General features: G+C 40.2%; 1 protein-coding gene across 29 annotated transcripts in view; it reads left to right on the top strand.

The window, feature by feature from the left end:
• LOC6534555 (glutamate-gated chloride channel) overlaps positions 1–24,726 on the top strand; it is a 55,376-nt gene that overhangs the window by 5,987 nt on the left and 24,663 nt on the right. For all 29 annotated transcript variants that reach the window (XM_039374906.1, XM_039374904.1, XM_039374905.1 and 26 more), the window contains exon 3: positions 18,427–18,503. The gene's annotated coding sequence lies outside the window, so the exon portion shown is untranslated. The remainder of the gene's footprint in view (positions 1–18,426; positions 18,504–24,726) is intronic.

The raw sequence follows: 24,726 nt of genomic DNA, 5'->3' as shown, positions 1-24,726 counted from the left end.
TCATTTTGGAAAACCGCGTTGCGCCAAATTGAATTTCCCGACTAAAGTGCCACAAGAGAATAGGGGGTCAGATAATCATGCACGCAGGTGAAATGACGCTGCAGTGTTTGGTTTTCATTTCGTGTTGGATAGAATCATCCATTGCATTATAGATGGATGATAAATGGCATTCAATGATTGTAAATTCGGTGTCCAATATTTTCCGGGTCTTCCAGCTGCTCCTATTTATTTGTTATATTTCTCTGGGTATCCAACCATCAATGGAAACACTATGCAAAATGTACTGTTTCATGGGAAACTGGCCAATTGCATTTTTTGCCAATTGTATTTTTTTCTCAAATTCTTGTTGATTGGAGTCTGAAATGGATGGAAATACTATTTTTGGTTAAACGAATTGGTAGCTCGAGTTATTATACTGAGAGCCGTTGGGAAGATGTCTAAAGAAAACAATATACGGAAAAATGTAAATATTTTAAATTCATAGGAATCATAAAAAAAATTAAATTTTTTGGATTTATTTGCTTTGTATGAGAAAAATATTTCATGTTTATTTTGACTTATCCGAGATATGCACAGAAACTATATTCCAAAAAGTATGCCATGCTTTGTATCTGATGGTAAAATTGACCCACATAAAGGCACAGGTAACTGAAAGCCAAGAACATTAAACATGGAGCCTGGGGAAACGAGGAGGCGATGTTCTGGCCAAATAGAAAATCCACAGCAAAGAGAAGGAAGGCCAGCAGCCATATAAGAGGATATTCTGGGGCCACTGGCTCCTCTTTTTCTGGGATCAAGCGGACAATTGAATGGCCCGAAGGCAGCACCAGCTAGCTTGGCCTTTCTGCTGCTCGCTCCTCCACAAAGCAGGCTCTATTTTGCTGCCCCTCGGTGTATCCTTTCTGCTTTCGCGTTGGCGCATCCTTTTGTTGTCATAACCGGACGAGCATCACGGCCGAAGCTGGCAACTTGGCTAATTTATAGTCGATGGTGATAGGCCTAAACTTAGTCTAGAATACTCAAACTAGTGCCTTACTAGTGAATTTGGTATAAATTATTAATTAAATTGATTGAACAGTGTTTAAAAGGTATATCTATATATATATATATTCTTGATCAGGCGAGTCTATCTGGCCATGTCCGCCTGTCCGTATGAAGGCCTCGATATCAGAAACTATATAAAGTAGAAAGTAGTAATTAGGCCAGACACATTTATTTCCAAATGTTACCACACACTTTTCAATTTTTTGTGAATTTTTTAAAATGATATCATTTATTTTATAATGATAAAAATTTATCCCACTATCTGATAGTCGAGTAACTTGAAGTTGGCAGCACTGAGCATAAGCTCAGGAAAAACGGCTCATCTTGTTGGCAGGACTATCTAAAAACTTATTGGCCCTGCTGTGGCTACTGCATGTGTTATCCTTTTTATGTTTGGACAGTAGCAGCGGCAGGAAAACTGCACTTGTGCAACAACTATCTGCCACGTCCTCGCTGCGCCCTGTTTCCCGTTTCCTCCCTTTGTGTGCACTCAATTTAGCCATTTCTTGCAATTCGGCGCTTTCTTCTGGGACTGGAAGCTGCGGTGAATCTCCCCTTTGGTACCGCAGCCTGAACAAATTTAATCTATTCTGAAAGTTTTCCATGTGCGCCGCGGGAGCTGCAAGTGCTTGTGGGCGGCGGGCTTTCGTCTTGCCCAAGAACAGGTTGCCAGAAAATGTGACAGTAACTAATTAAGTCAGTCGGGAAATTGCACTCGACGTTTCCCGAGGTGAAAGATGCGAAAGTGTCGGGTGAATTGGTGTGGGAAAATCAAGAGATTCGTACCCGGAGTGTGGTTGCTTTCACCATTTTGGCGTGGCAGGACTTTAGTGATTTGGTGCACAGAAGCAGAATGAAATTAGGGTCGGTCTGATTTTGATGCAATTACCCTTCTATCCCTATAGAAAATCAAAGGCGCTGTCTCTGAATAGCCCCTTATAACTTAATAGGTAATTTAAAGCTTACCCCTCAGCTGAAAATTGCGCCAAAAATATGTTGACGTTGTCGTAATCACCATATTAAAACTATGACTAAATTAATTATAGTATACAAGTATAGTTACGATAACAACTATTTAAGATCAATAGAAATTTTCGCACCTGAGTGTTTTACATAATTTTCCACATGCTCACCTATTCAACCAATTAATTGTTGGCGGAATCCGATTCCGGCTATGTTCTATCGCATTACGCATGCAACCCCGTGGCTTAGTGTCAAATTATCAGCTACTTATTATTATTACAGTCATTAGACCCGCCTTTGCGTCCGCTTGCCGGCCTTCGGTGGCCCAATCAATGTCAGCCGTTGTCATTGTTAGCATTTTATTTGCCCTCTTGTTGGCCGTTTTTTGTGCGCTTATGTAAACCTTGAACAGCAGACAAAAGCCTGCCAAATAGCGCAAAATGTGCGCCAATTTAGTTGTCGTTTAATTTGATGGCACAGCCGATTTGGCAGGCAAAACGGCAGTGGAGGATTAGGCCGGAGCAATGCTGGCCACGTCATGAATGACTGCCCATCGAAGGCTCGAATGCCAAGCGGAAAAACTGCTGAGAAAAGCGGTAGCTCAAACAACTGAAAAGGAAAAAATACTCAAAAAGAAAAGCTCCGCAACGAAAATAAAAGTGACCAGCAATAAAATGCTAAACGGAACATACGAGTACATGTATACCGTAGTAGAAGGCCAGGAACCCAAAAATAAAGTCTACAGTCAAACTTCCATATCTGGAACCCTGGCCTTAGATCTAGCGATTTTGTCTGCCATGAAGGTTGGCTTCGTTTATATATATATATGCAATGGTATAGAAAACGCTTTAAAAATGTAATAGAATTTTGAATCAAATGTAACAAATACGATAACTATATAGAACTAGGCAAAGGAACTTGTTCCATAAAAGTATGACTGTGTCTAAAAACATAATATTGGAACACTCCTTACCTCTATGAAAGGGTAACCGAGTGCTATGCGTGTTATCCACTTATATTTAGAGTTTGTGGCTGAAGGCGCAGAACAGAGTACGAAAGGAAGACATATAAATAGAAGGACTGAGATGGACACTAGCACTCTGAATGTCGGCAAATAATGCAGACCATTACATTAATGACTGCGGCAAAAAGTCGAAAAAGCGGCAAAAAGTCCAAAAAGACCAAAAAGCGGCAAAAAGTCCACTGGGCAGACAAGAACAGGGAAAACAATGAATGGTAGCCAGGGAAAAGCCAGAAAATCGAAACATTATGAGGTCATTTTAATTATTTATGTGTGCGTGTGGCCAGCCTAGAAGTTCGAATGGACTTAGCCAAGGTTACGTACGGAAAAGGACCTCGCCAGACTGGAGATTTCATTTCATTTCATTTCATTTTATTTGCAGCAGCATGTTTGCCCAACTCTTTAAGCGGCTTACGAGTGCGGAGGAGAATCCATAACTCATGCCATGACCCAGATATCTGAACATATTGAGTGGGTTTATTTGGCCAAAAGTATAACGGGGATATGACGCTCTTTTCTTAGCTGTGCGTGCTTGGAAAATTTGATTTCTGCGATGCCAAATTCGGATTTATGGTCTGTCTTCAGTTCTGCAATTCTAATTTGGACATAGATTTATGAGCTGTTATGTGGGAGTCTCTTCAATTGGCACCCGTTCAGTTGGCAAAACATCAAAACATCAAGACAGCTAAAAAACCCATAAGTAAATTAAGCACAACTCCAGCGTTCCCATCTCGCTTCTTTTCCTGCAATCGATGCTGGTGGCAAGCAATGTGGAAAATTGCCTATACGTCATGTGTGCGCCTTGCAGCTTAACGACTTGAAAAGTGCCATAGAAAATGTCTCAATTTGCCATCAAAAATATATTTGCATGCCTGTATTCAAAAGCAATTTCCTCGCTTTATCTAGAAGTTATTTTAATGCAGACAAAATCCATTTTGCGTACCCACCGAGATGCCACCAACTTTTTGGCCATGCACAGCATCGACATCCTTAACATCCCACATTTTTTTCGTTCTTCATCCGCCATACTCTTGCATACATTAGCCGATTCTGTCTGCTTTTCAGCCACTTTATTTTGTGTTGTTGGCCATAAAACGAGTATGTGCGAACTGTGTTTATGTCCATAAAGCCTTGGTAATAAATTTTGCTTCATTAGCTTCCAAAACAGCATAACAACTCGATCACAACAATGTTTAAAAACTCTGTTTTTCATTTGCATATACTAACTAGTAAGCGCAAATATAATACAAAAAAATATTTTAATACAAAAACGAAGAACTGCTGAGTATAGCATACAACTCAAAATAACAAAAATAAGTTATTTTATATTTATAAGGAAACATTTGTTTTGCCTTCGTGATACTTTTTCCTTGGAATACAATTAACCCAAAACCTTGATTTGGTAAAGTTTTTGATGAGAAAGCGACGCAAATTTCAGCTCACATCCGTTGCTAAAGTAATAATTGTGTAATTCGAGTCTAGTTTCCTGATCCATTTGTTTTGCGGCAAAAGTAAGAAAAATTAGCCAAATTAACCCAGATATTAAGTTAACCTAGTTCTGGGCGCGTGCAAACTTAACATCATTAATACTAATCTGCTGGGAAAAACCCAAAGAACCGTGTCAAAGTCTGCAAACCCAAGAAATGGCTACATTTTTGTTTTGTTGATTATGTAACATAATTGACGACAATATTTCCCCACAGACTTCCAAGAAAATGCTAATGAAAACTAAGAAAAGCACGAGCCATTCAAAGGCAAACATGGCCCAACAATGGCTGACTCATAGCGACTCTGTATTAGCATGGCGGAAATGCCAGGACATCCGGTGCGGTGCGGTGGCCAAGCCTACAACGCACCACCACCACCACCCCCCCCAAGGATTTGGGTACAGAGAAAAGAAATCTTCTAATATTGAAAATAAAAAGAAGACTTGCAGATGTGCAGTCAGTGCTGTAGGAATCTTACATAGGAAACTAGACCATCCGTCTGAAAATAAAGGATGTACAACTTAACTATTGAAAAATTATTTGTATGAAAATGTATTATTTATATGAAAATAAAGGATGTACAACCGCACTATTGAAAAATGATTTGAAGAGTATGACAAATTAAATATTTGCCAATTATATATAGTTTTTTTACACTCGAACTATTTGAAGTTCCCTGAAAATATGCATGCAGTCAGCTAGTTGTATAATTTGTCATGTTAGTTTTAGTTATATAAGCTATTCACAGGACATAAAATAAATATGCATTGTACTTTTAAATCTCAAAATAATATGGTTCCAAACAAATGGTTAATATTAGCTCAATCCTCTTTGTTTTCAACTGTTTGAAATATATTATATATTTGAAATAATACTATATATTATAAAGCGGTATGCCTGCCCTTGTGGCTGGTCTCCTATAACCCGTGAAGTTGCGACGAGAATCCGAATTTGGCCCTTCCGATTTCTTTGGGCCACAAGTGCCGACTGAAGTGGCGAGTGCAAGTGAATAATGGCCGTCTTGACTGCAGTCATGTTGGGCACATGGCTCACAAGCAATCAGTGTCAGTGCCACGGGCAGAATCGAGAACGAGTATCGAGAGCCAGAAACAGAAACAGAACCAAAAGCAGAGGTGGAGCTCAAACGAATCCAAGTTTATTTGCAGGTAGTATCGAAGGGCATAAACCAAATCAGGAACAGTTGGACGTGGTGGTAACCCGGAGTGGAGTGCATTGCATTGGCCCTTCTCTTCTCCTGTCGCCGCCGCCGCCGCTTTCAGTTAGCTCAATGTCCAGCTCAGTGGAGCGCTTGGTCAAACAGAAATTGATTTGTTGTTTCTGCCGTTGTTGCATATATATGTATATATACTTGTATATTTGCTCGATATTTTTTGCGTTCTTGCCAGAACCAAAATGAAAACGATACCGGGCTTTGGACTAGATGGTAGACGGATTTAGAGCTGTCACTGTGCGTTTTTCAGCACGGACAAATCAAATCTCAAAGCTTCAAATAAACAAAATATGGAAATCTAAAAGGGATATTTCTGATGTCCTGGGGCGGCATTATATTGGTTTTTGACATTCATAGGAAAATATTAATTCTCCAAATATTTCTTTTAAGTACTTAAGTTACATTTAAATAGCTTTTACTATTTGTTCTCAAGTAAAGTTCAGTGTTCAAGTTCAAGTTAAAGTTTTCAGGGTGCACTACATATTATTCCAAAATTAATAATATTCTTGTCTTCAGCATTTTCATGAGTTGTTATATTAATCATTTATTTAAACTTTATAATAACAACTCTTTCAAAACTTTATCTAAAAAAGAAAGTTCCGTCATGTAATAAGTTTAATGAATGTTGCAAAAGACATATTTTAACTTTCCAGGCTCTGTGTCCTGACACAGAACATTAAAAAAATACGAAAAAAAAAATTGGTGGTGAGGGGTGATGCAAAACTTTCACATTTCGCGCTCAGCGTAAATTATGCAAAACTTTCACCCTTGGCCGTCACATAGCAAGGCAGGCAGGTATCACATGTCACGGCTTAAATGAGTTACCCTTTCCAATCCTCGTGCGATTTTTATGTCGTCGCAAAGGAAATTCGCGTTGGAAAAACAAGTTTCGAGTGAACGGGAAAATATGCGGGCATTGATGGAAAAAATACCTGAAAAACTGGTCGAAGGGAGTTGCATTTTACAGCCACTTTGGCAGGCGACACGTTGACAAGTCGAATGGCGGCGTTTATTGAAATATGACTTGAACCGTATTGACTTCAATGTAATAAATGCCCCTTTAATCTTCCCACCTGGATGCGGGTTATATGTCATCAAAAACCCAAACTCAAGAAAAACCAGAAAATGTCTGGAGCAGGCGAAAAGTCAAACTCATTGAACATTCAGGGCGGTGAAGGTGGAAATGGGGACATCGTGTCATCTGCAGGGCGCTGAAATCCAAGCCATGCTTTCAATACAACAATTTTCGTTTACATTCCCCTCAATGTAAGGTAAAGCATGTATCACAACGAGCATGTGTGTGCAGGATTATTATGCAGGACTTCGCCAGCAGGAAACTCAAATATGCTCTCTGTACGAAGGATCCTAACTCCGGTCCTCGTTTTTCCCCCAACAATTTCCCTCGCCACATGCTGTGCAACAATTTTTGCTGCGTTCGAGGAAAATGGTGTATTGTAATAAGTTAGTGCAATTCATATGTGTTCGTATGCGAGTGGGGAATATTTTAAAGATTTTCCCGAGTTTATTCTTATTCCCACTTTGATGTGGCACTCGGCGAGCAAAGCAAAAATCCACGTACTTTTCCACTTGTATTTTCTTTTTTAATTCAAGAACTATTTCTACACTTTATCTGTCAAAGACCGCAAGAATTTAAAAATAAACGAAAAACGCTTTTTTTAGAAATTAATATTTTTTGATATATATACATATATTAACAAAAAACGCTTAATTCGATTGACCATTATAATTGGTTCTTGTCATTATTTTATAATGTCTGCTGAATTCAGGCATCGCTTTTCCATTATCGCTTAATGCAACACAATTACTTTTAATTATTTTATTATGTAAACATTTCGGTGGACCAGTCCACAGCGGACACCCGTGGAGACCCATTTAATTGATATAAACATTGTAGTTTAATTGCCTTAAACGCCAAATGAACCGGTTGACATTATTACCAAACAGTTTGACGTGTTGGTTTTTTTTCTTCTCGCTTTACACGTTTTTTTTTTTTTTTTTTTTTTTTTGCTTTTTTTTATTATTTATTGAATCTTCCCTTTGTGTTAAGAGACTAACAATAAGTGTTCAAATCTTAATCTAACTTAATTAACTTTCACTTAGTGATAGTTTTTTCATTAATGCCCTAATAAGTTTATTGCTGGGCTGGGAGGTCGTTGCGGTGCAGCCGGCTTTGACTGCATACTCGGATTAGTTTTCTTGCGAGGGGATTTGTATGGGTGGTCAGCTTTTCGTTATACTTCGTTTTTTTCTCAGCTATTACTTCGATTACTAATTTGATTTTTAGGTCTCTGTGTATGTTTTCGTTCCGAAGGTACCACGGCGCTCCAGTGATAATTCTCAGAATTCTTGACTGTGCTCGCTGAATAATGTCTATGTTACTTCTGGATGCGTTGCCCCACAGCTCGGAGCCATAAGTCCAGATAGGTTTTAAGACGGAGTTGTATAGAAGAACTTTGAACTCCAGACTAAGTGGAGAGCGAGCATTTATGAGCCAGTGGAGGTTCCTTGCTTTAAGTTTAAGATGTATCGATTTGGCTTCTATATGTTTGCGCCAAGTGAGCCGCCTGTCCAGATGAACACCCAGATATGTTACCTCGTCGGCTTGTGGAATGCATATGTTATTCAAGACCAGTGGTGGGCATGTTTGTTTGTTTAAGGTAAAGGTAACCTGCTTGCATTTTTGAACATTTATTGAAATTCTCCAGTCGGCAAGCCATCGTTCTACAGATGTTAAGTGTCGGGATAGGAGTGCGGTGGCTTTTATTGGGCATTTGGAGCGACTGAGTATCGCGGTATCATCAGCGAACGTGGAGGTTGTTAGATTGTAGTCTATGGGGAAATCCGCCGTATACAGGGTGTATAAGATTGGACCCAGTACACTGCCTTGCGGCACTCCAGCTTCGATTGCGCAATCGCGTGAAGTGCTTGTATCGCATCTTATTGCGAACACTCTGTTATATAGGTATGACTTCAGTAGCTTATGTGTGTTTTGGGGCAACAGCTTGATTATTTTAAACAAAAGTCCATCGAGCCACACTCTGTCAAATGCCTGCGCGACGTCTAGAAAAATGGCTGTGCAGTATTCTCGATGTTCAAAAGCAGTGCGAATTTCTGACGTGATTCGATTGACCTGTTCGATGGTTCCATGTTTTTCTCTAAAGCCAAATTGATGTGTTGGAAGTGTGTTGTTTATTCTAAGATGAGGGCTAATCCGAAGGAGTAGCATTTTTTCAAACAGCTTTGAAAGACATGTTAGTAAGCTTATCGGTCTATATGATGATGGCTGCGTTTTATCTTTTCCTGGCTTTGGAATCATTACTATGGTCGACTTTTTCCATTTTTGAGGGAAGTATCCAAGCTTGGCGATTGCGTTGAACAACAGGCAGATGTGAAGAATAGCACACTTTGGGAGTTCAATGAGCATTCTTGGAGTTATTAGGTCGTAGCCAGGCGATTTTCTTGGGTTCAGTTGCTCTTTGATAACCTTTGCTAGTTCACATGGTCGGAATTCAATGGGTTCTTGAGGATCTAGATTGGCTGCTATTAAAGGAGGGAGAATAAATGTGTTGGTAGAGGGATTTGGTCGGAATACATTTTGTAAATGGTCAGCGAAAGCACTGGCTCTTTCTTCATCACTTCGAAACCAGGTGCCAGAGGGACTTCGTAGTGGCATAATTGGCGCTATTGGAGTCTTTAGGTTTCTGTGAGCTCTCCAAAGAGGGTACTTAGTGCTGGTGGGAGAGAGTTGCTCGATATATGAACGTTGGCTGTTTTTTTCCTCTTGTTTGAGAGCATTGGTAAGCCTGCGTGTGGCTATCTTAAGCATGTGCTTTGTAATTGGTGATCTATTAGACTGCCAATCCCTTCGTAGGCGTCGTTTATCTAATACCAGTCGCTCGATTTCGCGATTAGTTTTGATGTAGTTTGGTTTTGCATACGTCACTGGCGGGGTTGAAGCCTTTGCAGCCGAAACTAAAATGTTTCCAAGAGTTTCCGTTGACTTGTCTATATCCTCCTTTGTAGATAATGCCGTCGTTAGTTCTATGTGTGAACAGACATACTTTTGATACCTTGGCCAGTTTGTTCTAAAATTTGTGAGTCTATACGGTGGGTCGACGATGTGGGGGCGAGTTAGCATATTTAGAAAAACAGGTGAGTGGTCTGAGGATAAATCTGCTAGTGCTTCGGCGGTGACCATGTTGCGGGGGACATGTTTAGTAATTGCAAAATCGATCAGGTCTGGGATTTTTCTTGGGTCTGCTGGCCAGTATGTAGGCTTACCCGGGGATACATAGTCTAGCTTGTTTTCTGGCTTCGTAAGCGCATTGTACAATTGCTTACCCTTTGGCGTCACAAGTCGAGATCCCCAATGGGTGTGCTTGGCGTTATAGTCACCCGCTGCGATGAACCTGTCACCTAGTGTGTTAAAGAATTCCATGAATTGATCCTCAGAGATTGGAAAGCGCGGTGGGCAGTAGACTGCGGCTAGAGTCGTTGAACCATTGTTGAGTTGTAAGGCTATGGACGTAGATTGTAAGTAGTTTTTGTCAAAATTGTTTAAGTGGTGGTGTTTTATGCGATTTCTGATGAGTATTCCAGTGCCTCCATGAGCTTTACCATCTGGATGATTTGTACCATAGAACAAGTATCCTGGTATATGAAAATTGTTTTTATTTGTGAGGTGCGTTTCTGATAGTAGCATTACGTCGATGTTTTTTTCGTAAATGAACTGTGTGAGCTCTTGTGTATGCCGTGAAACGCCATTTGCGTTCCACAGAGATATCCGTAGGGAAGCCATTATGGGGATTTTGAAGATACAAGAAGTTGAATCAGGATATTTTGGTTTTTCATGAGCTCTTGCAAAGTATTTTGCATGAACGTCATAAAGTCTTTCATGCTTTGCTGTAGGGATAGCATCATAGCTTCGATGCCACTTTGTTGTGTTTGTTGGATGTTTGTCGGTGTATGTTCGGAATGAGCAGTTCTTGTCGGTGGGGCGGGCACTTCTAGTCCGGATTTTAGGGCGCTAGCGAAAGAAATTGTTGGAGTAGTGCTTGGGACAGTTAGGGGTGGTTGAAAAATCGGTTGCGGAGAGTAGAAATTGACTTTGTTGTATGTATGTGCTGTGGCAATACGTTTGTTTAGGCGGCTCTTCAATTCTTTGTACACCACACAGCCTCTGTAGTTTGCAGTATGTTTTTCCCCGCAGTTACTGCATTTCTTCACAGACTTATCGTCCTTGTTTTTGGGGCAGTTTGCGGTAGTATGAGGTTCGCTACAGACAACACATACGGACTTAAGGGTGCAGTATGCCTTGGTGTGGCCGTATTCTTGGCAATTAGTACATTGAACTGGATTGATACGTTTGTGCGGCTCCTCCACGGTGATCCTCCGATGTAGCAAGTACTGTAAATTGTATATTGGGTGCACTTCGTTTTTCTTTAGTGCCTGGAGCTCTGGTTCGAGTTCTATTTTGAATAGTGGCTGCGGAACTTTGTCTTTGTTTAAAATATTAATAGCTGTCTTTGCAGAAAAGTTTTTGGCCTTCAGAGCCTCAATTATCTCAGCTGGTGTCACTGTTGCTTCAATGCCCTTAAGTACAACCTGTAGCCCTTTGCAACTTTTTAATTGGTATGTGTAGTAGTTTTTACCAGCATCATTTAGGTATTTAGTCACTATGCGGTGGTCTGCTTCTGTTTGGATCTGTAGTTTTATTTCATGAATATTTCCTTTTTTAAGTGGGATAATGTGGAATTTGCTGTCACCAATCAAAGCAACGAGTTTATTTACAAGTGCATTTGTACTTTGTTCTCGTATGAAAATTGGTGGAGGCCTGGTCTTTTTTGGTTCCCCTACCGTTTTTTCGTTGGGTTGTTCAGTCGCAGAATCAGCCAAGATAGCATATCGGTTTGAATTGTTTACTGCAGAGTTTTCATTGCCGTTGTTGGTTCGATTGATTTTGGGTTGATTACCTGCCTTATTGTTATGAGGGCTGAGCTTTCTCTTGATTTGGATGTAGCGATCCATGCCAGTCTGCACAGTCGAAATCGGCTTCTGCTTTTGTTTTGATTCTTCTTTGCGTGCATTATTGTTGTTGCAAACGGTCAGTGCTGCTGAATTATTTACAGCTGGCACAGCGATAATTAGTTGGGCCGCTGACGAAGTTGTTGTTGTGGTAGCAGTGACAGTTGCCAGTGAGGTCACTGCACTCGTTATTGCAGTGTTACAGTTACCCGGGACGGTCGTTTGGCGCTGCGAGAGGAGCGGGGTAGGAGAGGCGGTCTCTTCGCTCCACGACTTGTGAGCCGAAGCAGGCAGAGAGGGAGAGCAAGAACGCGGTCTGTCGTTCTCTGAGGGCAAAAGTTTCGAGTTAGTTGAAGGTGAGGGTGCTCGATCACCGATTTGCGGTGAGACGAAAGAAAAGTATGCATTGTTGCGTTGTAAAGAGAGCCGGCGCTCGTCTTGTTCACGTTGTCGCTGAGAACGTATGTCGTTTTGATTCATTGTTCTAAGTCCACATATAACAATTACCAGAACAATATGGAATAATTATTTATTTTAGTAAATAATTACTATAGTCAATAATTGTTAGTTGTGCAAACTGCACTTTACACTTTGTGTTTAACTTTCACTATACTGTTGTAGTTTTTAGAACTTGCTATTCGTAGCTTGAAAGCAACACGTCTGCACTCGCCGACGTTCGATTCCGAAAAGCTTTACACGTTGGTGTTTTTTAATTAAAATTCAATCAGGATGAACCCTAGTAGCACGATTTGCAATGGAGCGTAATTCTGAAAGAAGTGAAATGCAGATTGTGGTTTGTAGCTGGTTGATTAAATCGTGTCATGTTTTGCGGTTGGAATAGGTGCATTAAATTGCTGGTAAATTTGCATTCCAAAAGCTTGTCTTTAACCGATTCGTGATCAGGACAGAGGCCAGGTGACCCAGCTCAGAGGACTAACTAGCTCCCTTGGCCACACACCTTTGGTAAGACCGCATGTATTAGGCCGAATCGTGCGTCATTTTGAGCATTAAAATTAATCCATGGACACGCAAGGATAATCGCTTGGATGACACGCTTTTTTACGGCTACCTGGCGCCTGTGAGCCAGGATTTCGAGATGCGAACGCGTGACTAAGAGGTCCACGAGAACCAGTGCAGGTTACGTATACGCCACCGTGGCAACGTTGTTCCTTGTATCGCAAATTGACTGCAGTAGCTGCAAATTTCAATTTTCAACGCCATGATTGGCCATCTAATTATAGTTGCATTCTGGCACAGAAGGGCCTGCCTGGGCATTAAAAGTAATCGCCTCTGATGAATAATATCCCCGGCAAGGACTCAACTCAGCACTATTGAAATGCTAATCATTGTAATGTCCTTTGGGTGTTTTACACATATATGTATTTTATTTTCGTTCTTAATTTCTCGAAAGTCGTGCGAGAAGTGGCCAAAAAAATGAAAAAAAGAAGTGTGTGAGAAAGTGGCAAGTGTGAAAACTGAGGGGTCACCCAACTACGTCACGCATGTCCTTGCACGAAAATGTGAAAACTTTTTGTAGATTTTCCTCTGCTTTCCGTTAGTCTGCTACTTTTTGCGCAAACAAAGGTTGTGCATAAAACTAATTAACTTTGCTATTTGCCGACTGCAAGGGGAAATGTTTGTGCTCCTGCAGAATTTATTATTTGCACTGAGCAATCAAATTAGAATAACCATTTAAAATGTTTGTGAGAGATGTGCCACTGATCTGTAGGGTGAAAGTGGCCTCTAAATTTTAAATTATGCATTTGGGACTATAAAATACAGTCTTTTCGTGTGATTTCTAAAACCGTAAACAACTGAAAATATTTGAAAGATTTTTTGCCATTTAAATATCTTATTATATGACATTGAATAGGAAGGATAAGCCATATATCTTACAAATTAAGCTAGCCATTCATTTAAAACTACGCACTTCAGGGGTCAAGAAATTAAGTTTCAATAAATTGAATGGTTATTGTGATGTTTCCATTTATTGCCGAACTCAATAATGTTTGAATTTAAATGGCTTAAAGGTAAGACAACAACAACGTTTTATTCCCAAGAGATTAAGCGAAATATCCTTTAATGATTTTCAGATTGAAGCAATTCCCAATCTCACATGCCTACTACCCGTTTTATGCCATACAAGCAATTAGCGGCAAAAACAAATCAAGAGCAAATGCAGAATAAATATTTTTGCAAATAGGCAAACAGCACACAGTATGTTGAAATACTTGGCAATGGCAAAAAAGGAGCATTAAAACAGCCAGAGATTCGATGGGAAAATCGATAGATGACCCCGCAACTGCAATCTCCGTTGCCCCGCAGATGTGGCCAAATAAATGTTGGGTAAACAAATTCAAACAGCTACAAAGCCAATTCGGTATGCCCCGAGCTATTTGACTAGTTTGATTGAGCCATGTCCGCTGGCCAAATCCGCACATCCGTGTGCTCTTGCGAGGATTTTAATCATGCACGTATTTTGAAGCCTTTCCGCTTCCCAGCCACGAACGCCATAAATATCCATCAGTATGTGAGCGAGCGATTTTGGCTTATCCGCGCCACAAACTATAAACTCCAATAGCACCCGAGGTAAATTGACTGAAATACCGGCAAAAACTGCCATTAATAAATTGATGTGGATAAAAGCCACATAAAAGCGTGTGCTCTACCGCGAAATGCGATGCTCATTTTGTTGCATACATTTTGGAATAGTTTTATCCGATTATTATGCTTAGTAGTTGTTAAAATTAAATATAAACTGATTTTTGTTGCTGGTTTGCTAATTTAATAACTTTCTACAAATGTGGGCTTTTTCCTAAATTGATTCCCAAGTTGCATTTAACATCAACAGAAATTTTATTAAGTCACTTTATGGGAAAGAACAATCGCTGTTTCTAAGTCTTAATATATTTCAGATAACTTAGCATTTACTTTGATAACAAGATTATTATAAGATATAATTTTATATTTTTGGAAGTTGAAGAGTTGTAGATTTTACTGCACTTCGGAAACTCCTTTTATTTATGGGAAACCACAAACCAAATCCTGCAAATTTCGAGTTACTCTCACGCTTCACCACATACTTTGCCCGAATCTGCTCCACCTTTTCTGCTTGGTGCACCTTTATTATTCACTTTGTCTATCTGAGTCTGGCTCAAAAACTTAACCCCTTTTCAGAGAGTCCTGCTCAAATATCCTGGGGCTTTGCCCCAAAGAAAACAACAAATAAAAAAGGAGAAACAAACACGGAAAATATTGATAAAACAAGCATAAGCGAAAAGTAGGGGAAAAAGTGTTAACAAGCAGCGTATAAATTATTAATTAAGTCGCTCCACTCGGCCAGTCTGGGCAATTTGCTCTATTTAATGAAATGCAACTGAAAAAGCTGATTTTGCTTCTGCACAAATTTATATTCCCTGGCATTTGACATAAATTTCATTTATATCCATGTGAATTGGTCTCTTGCAGAGGCCTAATTATTTAATCAATATATGCCCATAAATATTGCACAGAGCTCTCAGGCATAGGAGAAGTATATATGAACATATGTTTGTGTGCCCCAATTGGTTTAATTAGTGAAAGTAAAACAAAAGCTGAGGTTCCCACAATACTAAAGTGTATAGGCCACCTCGATTCAGGCAGCAACTCTATAATTACGAGGATAATTATGAACGAACATTATAATTTAGGGGCCAGACAGATCCTGAAAGTAACAACACCTGGCAAATAAATGGGTGTAAATGAAAGTTAAAAATACAGATATACATTTAAAGATGAAAGCAGAAGACTCTTCATATATCATATTCTTCTAAAGGCTGTTTGTCTTCAATTAAGATCTAAATTCGCTTCTAAATTATGTGTCCATCAATAAAATCAATTTCATTGCCAATCACTGGAAGTCCCTAATTTGTGCACTGTTCACAAAACCCATATTGAATTACTTTCTGCTTGAGTTTGGCACTAACCACCCTCCCGAGGAAAACAAATGAGTTGGAATTTCCTGGGAAAGGCTATCATGCTAGCCTAAATCTAAAGCCCCAGTTGGGGGCGAATCCTCGTGGCAGGTTTGTTAATCGTTTTGCGGGAATAGAGCCTCTACTATCTTTATACAATTATAACACAAGCGCGACCTTTGCTCACTTGTCCCTCAGCCAGAGTCCTTTTTATACGACCACGAGTCCTAGTCGTAGAAGTCCTAGCTCGTTCTGCCTGGAAAACGTTTCTAGGCACTAAAAATGCGTGCGTGCCTTGGTATTTCTTTTTTATCGATTTGCATATCTAAATTTAGTCAGGCGACATATAATGCCATACCACATGTGTATATAGTGTATGTTCGCATGCACATATGTTTAATATATAATAGTGGAGGCCAGGGAGCACGGCCACACGCACTAATAAATATTGCATTGTGATACTGGGAACAGAGTCCGTTCAGTTTGAGGAGTCGTGGTTGCCGTAATTAAGGATCTTCCACCATCTGCTTATGCCAATGCCTTGGGGCTACAATTAGATTTTGGTGTTAGGTGTACACATGCATACTTACACTTGAATAAAAGTGTTTTAAAGTCGGGGAGATGAAAAACATTGCAGTCATAGGCGAAAAGAGCATTTAAATATATTATTATTTATTATATTTTATTAAAAGGGAATTTTGCTGCTTACCAATTGTACATAAATTAAAAAATATCGCTTATTTGGGATGTAAAAAAGAGGACCACCTTTTTGTAATATTCAACTCTCATCAAAACAATTTCATAAAAATTTATTTCACTTCTAAACAATATGCTTTAGTGATTTTACATTTTTGTACCCAACTAAAGTGTACGTAGTGATTTCCAAGTGCACGTGAGAACACGACCTCAGATTGGCCGGCAAATGCCTTGGTCACCTTGAACCGTCGCCTCAGGGAGACAGAAGGATAAAGGACATCGCAGGACGCAGGTCGCAGCTCGCAGCTCGTAGTTCGCAGGACGCGGAACGCTGAAAGGGGCCATGATAAATGAGCTACGTTAACTCATGTGGCAAATGTGACATGTGCTCCGGCATTTTTATTCTTTGTGTACCTGGGCTTGTGTGTGCTGATTGCCATGTGAGTCCGTGGAGAGACAAGCGCTAAAATTACCATATTACAGTCCCCCTCCTTCCGAGAATTCTTGGCTCAGATCAACGTGGCCACTGTGGAGCACGGCCCGTCCATTCAAGCGTACTAACCGGCTTCCGAACCCCGAACCCCAAAGTCCGAAGTCCGAAATTCAGCCGGGCTAATAGGTCAGTTTAGTTGGCCGTAGCATGTGAATTATGGTTAATTTTGGCTGCCACATTGCGGAAGTTATTAACTCGTCTGATTGAACTTGGCCGTAAGTGATTTAGTACGTGTGGCCATGTGCACCAAGTCCAAGTTTATGGCTTAAGTGTATTAAATAAGTGGGGGAATTTCAATTTTGTGTGTCCATAAACAAGTTATTGATATTGTTGGGAAAGTCGGAAGGGAAAATCTTGTAAAAAGGGCAATTAACTGGGAACTCATTATGCGTAGAGACTTTAATGAAATTGTGTGGCGGAAATTAATCTTCCCTATCCTAGCTGAAGCTAATAAATTTGGCTATATATGCAATGGACAATATATTGTTATATGTCGGCTTATATTTGGCCCACCAAAAGTGTAAAACCAAAGCAGGATTTATGATTTCAGTAAGCAATTTGTGCATTTTATCATAAAGCTGCAGCTTAGATAAAATTTATTATGCAGCAATTTAATATTTTTAACGGGCTTTTGTTTAAAATACCCGTTAATAATTTAATCTCTTCTATACAATCTTTTTTGGTACCCACATTTTAAATATTTCATTAAGCTGTTAGGTTAACACTCTTCCATCAGATATCAAGCATTAGACCATCATTTTTTATGAAGTCTTTTAACTTTCTTACATAAAACTGTGCAATATGTTTATGTTTATCCCTAATGTAGAACTTGTTTACATCTGCGGGCTAATGAAATGATCTGCTAGGGTCCGTCATAGCTTAATTGTTCGCTGAAAGCCCTTCGCTCTGATTTTTCATTAGTTCTGCACTCGGCTTAGAGAAACTTGGCCATAATAGCCAAGGGACAGCCCCGCCCTTCTGCCGCCTGTCAAATATTTGCACAAAGCCCAAGACGCAGAAGTCTCGCCTCCAGTCTCCATCTCCAAAACCCGCTCGTCGCTCAAAAGTATGCAGCAGACAAAAGCTCATTAAGAACTCAGACACAATACCCACTCCAGAGCACTCCACTTCTTCCAGGACCACTACAACCCACTCCTGTCCCTGTCATATCCTCGTTGTCATCGTCATCCAGTGCCCCGCACTCCGTGTTAAGTGATTTCCATCATTTGCGCCGCAGGCACATGCTGGGGAATTCCAAGCTGGTGATGCCGACGACATGAGTAGCTGGGCCTAAGTCTCGACCCCTTTCCATTCGCCATGAGTCGTATGCTTAATTTTATCTAAAAGCCGTCCTCGTCTGTTGCTTCTCGTTGTTTCGAGAACCAGTCGCCACAATGGGGAATTAATGCCAAACACAACACAAACAATCTGGAAGTGCGAAACTCCATAGATAATAAAAACTTCATTTATTAATTGGTGCTTATCTTTTTCAGCGGTCTGGCGACGTGTGCGCCCATGCAGACACAAGGCGATAGTGGATTCCATTGAACTGGCTGCCGGGTTAAATTTGGTGAGTAGAAAACATATCCTTTCAGTCACAATGGCAGCGTTTACTTGTTCAACGCTCCAACAGCCCAAACAGATCTCTGAATGCATTCGGTTTCAAAGAATCTCATACGGGAAATTCTTAAAAATAAAGTACAGGGCATACAAAATGCAAAGCACGAACAAGCAGAGCTCTACAGAAAGAAAAAGTCTGAATAGTTATTAAAATTATTGCAATTAAACTAAATTTAGAAACCTGAACATTTTGATGGAGAATTAAAGTAATCAATTGAATTTTAGATGCAACTGAAAACATAAATTCGCGTTTAGTTGCAAATTGATTTAATTTTCGTAAGTTTATCCACTTTTTTGTAGTGAAGAAGAGCTTCTCCTTTGGTAGAAAAACATATTACAAGGACCTCTTCATTTGAAACCCTGACTTTCCGCAGTGCAGCTGTGTGCATGGGTATTTGCGAAGGTGCGGGCTAGTTCTTGGAAAACTTTTGTGTGTTTAATTTCCGGCTGCTTTAATACAAGTTCAGTCGGGCATGCACTTGAGGCTTGGCGAGGATTGGCGAGCCTGACGGACTCGTAAGCTCCCAAGGAGCTGCGTGTCCTGCGGCGTCGTGTCCTTGCGGCTTATGACCCGCAGATTTGTGGTCTACGGCAAAATATTTATATAGAAATTAAATAGCTTCAGACCGGTATTACTTAAGGCAAAGGTCAGTGAAGTGTGCGGCTCCGACCTTAAGTAGCTCCATGAACCATTGAACTGGAGGCGAAGGAGTGGCTGGTGAGGTTGGGTACCTCATTCAATTCATGTAATTGACGTCCTTTCATGCAGATTATGCTGATCACCTGAAACGCAGACATGGGAAATCATAGTAAAGGGTCGCAAAGTGCGTTTAAACTAAAAAAAAATCCTTTAAACCGTTGGATAAGATACTCCAAAGATTAAATATGCATTTATTGCGTATACGCGCCGTTTAACGTTTTAATTAGAGCTTGATGTTCAGACCTAAAGTTTTTATGTTTTTATTATGATTTAAGTTTACAGGAGAAATGCATTATATGTTATTTGTGCTATGTTTGGCAATATGTTCCACTATCAAAAGCTTGGCTTAATGTTCTCTACGCGATGATATATATCTCCTGCATGTATCAAGTTGTTCTTTATAGATACCCCTTTCTCGTTTGGCTTGCTCCCCTTTTTACAAGCCACCTGCGCTTAAACAGGTTTATATACAGGTATACATATATATATATATAGGAATATATGTGCTCCTATATAAGCTGGGCACATTGTTAGAACAAACGACCCTTGAGATATATAAATAAACTGCCTCAAGATTAGTTTAAATGGTTGGCGACGTGCCTTTGCCCTCGTTTCGCAGTTGCAGCTGCAGCTGGTAACTGCATCCTGCCAGGATGGGTGACATCCCCTAATTTCTCTTTTGCCAACGCCCCTCAGCAACTACACTTAACGAAGGGAGTCACGAAATTGCTATTTTAAAAGATTAAGTTGTTTTTTAAGATTAAGAAGAGAGACGGTGGCAAAAATATGTCATCTGACGGCAGCGAAACTTTGTTCCTAAATCAATAATAATTCTCTACACGCGAACAAATTGCTAGGTTTTAAATAATAAAAGCGAGGGATTCTTAATTTAATAATAATTTAGTAATAATGGAAATTTTTAAATATCAAAATCATTTGTAAAGTTTGCCATAATGGCGTTGTGCTAACACCATATATTATCCAGTATACTTATTTATAAATTCTACCGTCACAGTATTTTCCCAGTGTACATGTGTGAGCGTATGTGTGTGCATGTAAAGTGGCGCTTATTCTAGCACTAACAGAGGGAAACCAACACAAAAAGCTCTTTGGCGCTCGTCATGTCCACGGCGAAGGGGGCGGGGAAAAGGGGGATGTTGCCTAGGGGTAGGCCACATGGCATAGGGGCAATGTGACCCCCAAACAGCAGCCACCCCTCTCAACACGCCCATTATGCTCATTATGTGCTTTGGTACTTGGCTCGTTTTTGTCTTTACTTTCCTCGTTTGTTGTTGCTTCTTCAACGTCTTTTCCTCATGTTGTTTGTTTGTTTGTTTGCTTATCTTGTTTATTTGCTTTTGTGCCAAATTATTGTCGCTGCTTGTTCGCTGTGCTTATGCTACTTGTTTTTCCACTGCTTATTGCGTTTTCCTGTCATTTTCTTCCTGCTTTTTGTTGTTTTGTGGGGCAAGCCCCGGAATTTGATTGTCCAGATTTTATAAAGCTAGGAGCACACATGTTGTTGGTTTCAAATCTGAAATGGTGTCAAGCTTGAACTCCAAAATACCATAAGTAAGCACAACTGGAAAAATGTAATTTTTAAGAACCAATTTGACTTAAAATATAAATTTTAAACTGGTCGTATCGGCTTGAATTCATCTCTTGGCCAATATCGCCGTAAGCTGCTTGCCCTGGACGCTGGTAAAAACAGCAGAAACCACCAGCCGAAAGAGGGAAAAGGAAAAAGGGGGCTTAAGTGACAGACAGCTCCCAGTTCTCCGAGCGAAAACCAGAGCGAGGAGCAGAGAAATGTCCAAAAAATGTCAATTTATTATGGCGAAATCAGCGCAGGACACACGCGACCAACACGCGTGACCAGCAGCATAAGCCCACCCAACTTTCATTTTGCAACTGCCACGCCCACATCCCAGTGGGGCCTTCAGCCCACCGTGAAGAATTTTCCCAACTGACTGTGTCATGTGTATAAATACTTTTTAATCTGAATTATTACGGTCTGCAAGCTTTTCTTCGCTTGATTATAATTTATTCACATAAATTTCCATGATGCATGGCATTTAAGTGGCTGTGACAGGACGAAGAGCATTCGAACTCCTTCCATCGACATTTTAGGAGGACTCTCGACGCACAAAAAACAAATCCTTGCCAAAGCCCTTTAACGAAACTGGTCATGATGTGCAGCAAAAAAATCCTTACCAAAAAGGACGCAGCCTCGAAAAGTTCGATCTGAAAATGGGATCAAGGGGATTGCTCGATTCGATTGCTTAATTACTCAAAGAGCGGCGAGTGGTGGCCATAAAATAATCATATTCAGCTAAAGTTGAAGTTCGGAGTCCTGTAATCTAGGGTATTTAAAAGGAACTTTGTAATCCGAAGGGTATATTCATGATATGACTATTATATTTATTCTATTAATGTTTCTTTTGGACATTTATTATAGGTGATACCACAGACATTCAATATAAATTTGTAACTATTAAATACCTAAATCGGTTAAATCCCCAACAACTCGAGCTGCAGCATTAATATTCTGACCACAACTGTGTACGCAACATTTGCGCGCATGACATACTTCCGCTTCACTTAAAGGACCTGTGGTCGCGGTCATCCGTGAATATCCACCGCAATTTACTCATTCAATTTTAATTATTTATTTATTTATGAAATATGTGAGCGCAACTTTTCCAAAGTGTTCAACCGAAAACACGCTGCATAAACAAGGCAGCTTGCAAAAATTCCGAAAGTCAACATGTTCGACAACCATCTGTTCGATTTCAGTTCTTATTTCCCTGGGGCGCAGAAGGAAACAAGTTGTCTCTTCTTCGACATTTCTGCGTTCGAAGTTCGCCTGTGCTGGCCAACATCGTCATCGAGCTGACCAGAGCTTATTGTAAACAGAATGCGATACCACGCTGGCAAACAACGAACTTCGCAACGCCCCCACATCCCATAAGTGCACCACTAGCTCCTCAACCCATCCGAATTCCCATTACCACTACCCAGTTAAACCGCAGTGTCTGCTCTTTCTCCACACCAGCGTTGCACTTGCACACTTGCACTTTGTCATTTTGAGTTAACTGTGCGCAAACCTTTGCACCGAAAACTGTCAAAAGGGGCAATTAGTTTGGCTAAGTGGCTCACCTCAGCGGTGAATCGTAGGCCTGGACAGAAGGATATGATATATTCCTGTCATGTGCACATAACTAAAGGTGCTACAAATGCCAAACATTTTCCTAGTCATTTGTTTTTGAATTATTTTAGTACTTACTGTAAGGTTCAGACTGAACAATGCAATCGAAACAAAAACCGCAGGAGTCGGAGCACCTTTTATTCAATTACACTTGGCTGGCATTAATTAAACGCGCACGTTCGATTATTGGAAAATTCTCGGTCTCCAACAGGTCGTCGTCGTGTGTCAACTATGTCGTCGCGTGTTCCACTTTTCCGAGCAATAAGCTGACTTAAGCCTAAACGGCTTAGCGTCCCACTGAGTGGTTTGCATTTGTTGAGTGCCCGCCGCCCGTTTGTGTCTATGTCTGCACTCCCGTTTTAATTGAAATGCGAATGAACTGCACTCCACTCCACTCCACTCCATTCGAATCGCCGGGCCATTCCACTCCGGATAACCACCTGCATTCCAGGACTGAATCGCACTGCATCTGGCCACCGAGTTATTTAATTAGGCATGGCAGCATGCAGATTGCTCTTACTGCCGATTTCCAATTTCAATTCGCTCGCTAGCTGGCTGGCAAAAGTGGGTCAAGTGCCCTTCTTCAGCTACCACGTTTGCCAGCCAATGCAATTTTGGTATTTGCCATGACATTTTAATAACTTTTAATGCAACAGATTATGGTCCATTATGGCTAGCGGTGAACTAAGCTCATTAAATATGAATTTCATGTATGTAGTTCCAATTTGATTGAAGCACAGGACACCGATGTAAATGTGACATGGCCAAAGCTAAAGGATTAACCTAAAATACATCCAATAAAACACGGAGAAAATATTTTCATAAATAAATATCAATAAATATATTCTTTTAAAAAACTGTGTTATCAGAAATATGATTAAAAACTCCCGAATATAAAATTACTAAAGATAAAACGGTTTAATAAGAACTTTTCATTTGACTTGCAATCTAACTTACTTGCAAAAAGAGTTTCTCTTTGTGTGACTGTAACTTTCTCGGAACAATGGATAAGTTCACAATTTGTTGAGTTGTCCACATTCATAATTCGTTGAGCTGCCTTCAACACAACAATGCCCCCATTTAGCCTTTCTGGTTTGGCCGCCCCCAATCTTTATATATACGTGGCTATATAGGATACGTTAAAAGTCAGGAATATTTTCAATGGGTTTAATCAACTTTATTTTGCTCTTGTCTTTTCTGTCACTGGAAAGTTCGTGACTTCGAACAATGGCGCCATGGCAAACACTGAAGCCCGAAAAATCGATATCAAGTTGTTTGTAATTGTTGCTTGTTGCTATTGTTGTGGGTAAAGTTTTTATTTTATTTCGTTAACTGAGGTTACCCATTGGTCTGTGACCGATACTTGTTCCTCTACGGCAAATTTGAATATTTTCCTTAAAAGGTTTTTCGACAAAAGAGATTTGGGTAAGTGGAATGACCTTAAAGACCAAAGACAGCAGATTCGGTTAGTTGAATTTTTTTAATAATTTATGGAATAAACGGTAGCTAAAGATAATCCATAATAAAATTAAGAATAAATAATTAATGTCGACCGATGCAACTTCATTAAACCAAATTGGACTTACTCCAATTACCAACCAACTCTTTTCCACTGAACATCAGCTGTGAATTGCAATTACTCATCCCGACAAATAGTTTCGCTTCCATCAAATTTAATGGAATTTTCAATTAACTCTGGCCAGCTTCAAAAGTGTCGGACAACCATCTAATTGGATTGCCGCTTGATTTGGGCAAAATTGCAAATTAGGGCATTAAAGCTTATACAGCATAAAACGCGCTCGAAACGTGCTGTTTGTCGGTCAGAGGGATATTAAGTATCCGACATGTGGCCAGTGGCCACCGCAACAAAAGCGCCCGCCCAAAAGTATGCAAATAATGTTGCATGCAAATCCCGCACAGTGTCAAATAATTTGGAAAGGGGGAAGGAAAGGGGAGGCAAAAACTAGCAGCAAATTATTAAATTGACTGAACAAGTCGCACCAACAAAATGGACATACAAAATAAAGATTCAGATACGGAATATGAAAAGTTGCTCCACTAAAAATATGAAAAAGCTGAGAACGAAAAATAAAATGCACAACGAAATAGTCTAAGCTCAACCAGGGGAAAAAGGACGAAGGGATGAAAAGGATTGGTCGTGTTTCGGGTTGCTTGTTGGCTTGGGCTGTCAGTTGGCGCCGTTTCCGGCCGCCAGACGATGGCAGGATTAACTTTGACCAAACTGCAGTCGTCGGACTCTCGAGC

The sequence above is a fragment of the Drosophila yakuba genome, chromosome 3L (assembly GCF_016746365.2).
Source record: "Drosophila yakuba strain Tai18E2 chromosome 3L, Prin_Dyak_Tai18E2_2.1, whole genome shotgun sequence".
Taxonomy (NCBI): domain Eukaryota; kingdom Metazoa; phylum Arthropoda; class Insecta; order Diptera; family Drosophilidae; genus Drosophila; species Drosophila yakuba.
This window is presented reverse-complemented; position numbering and strand designations above follow the sequence as displayed.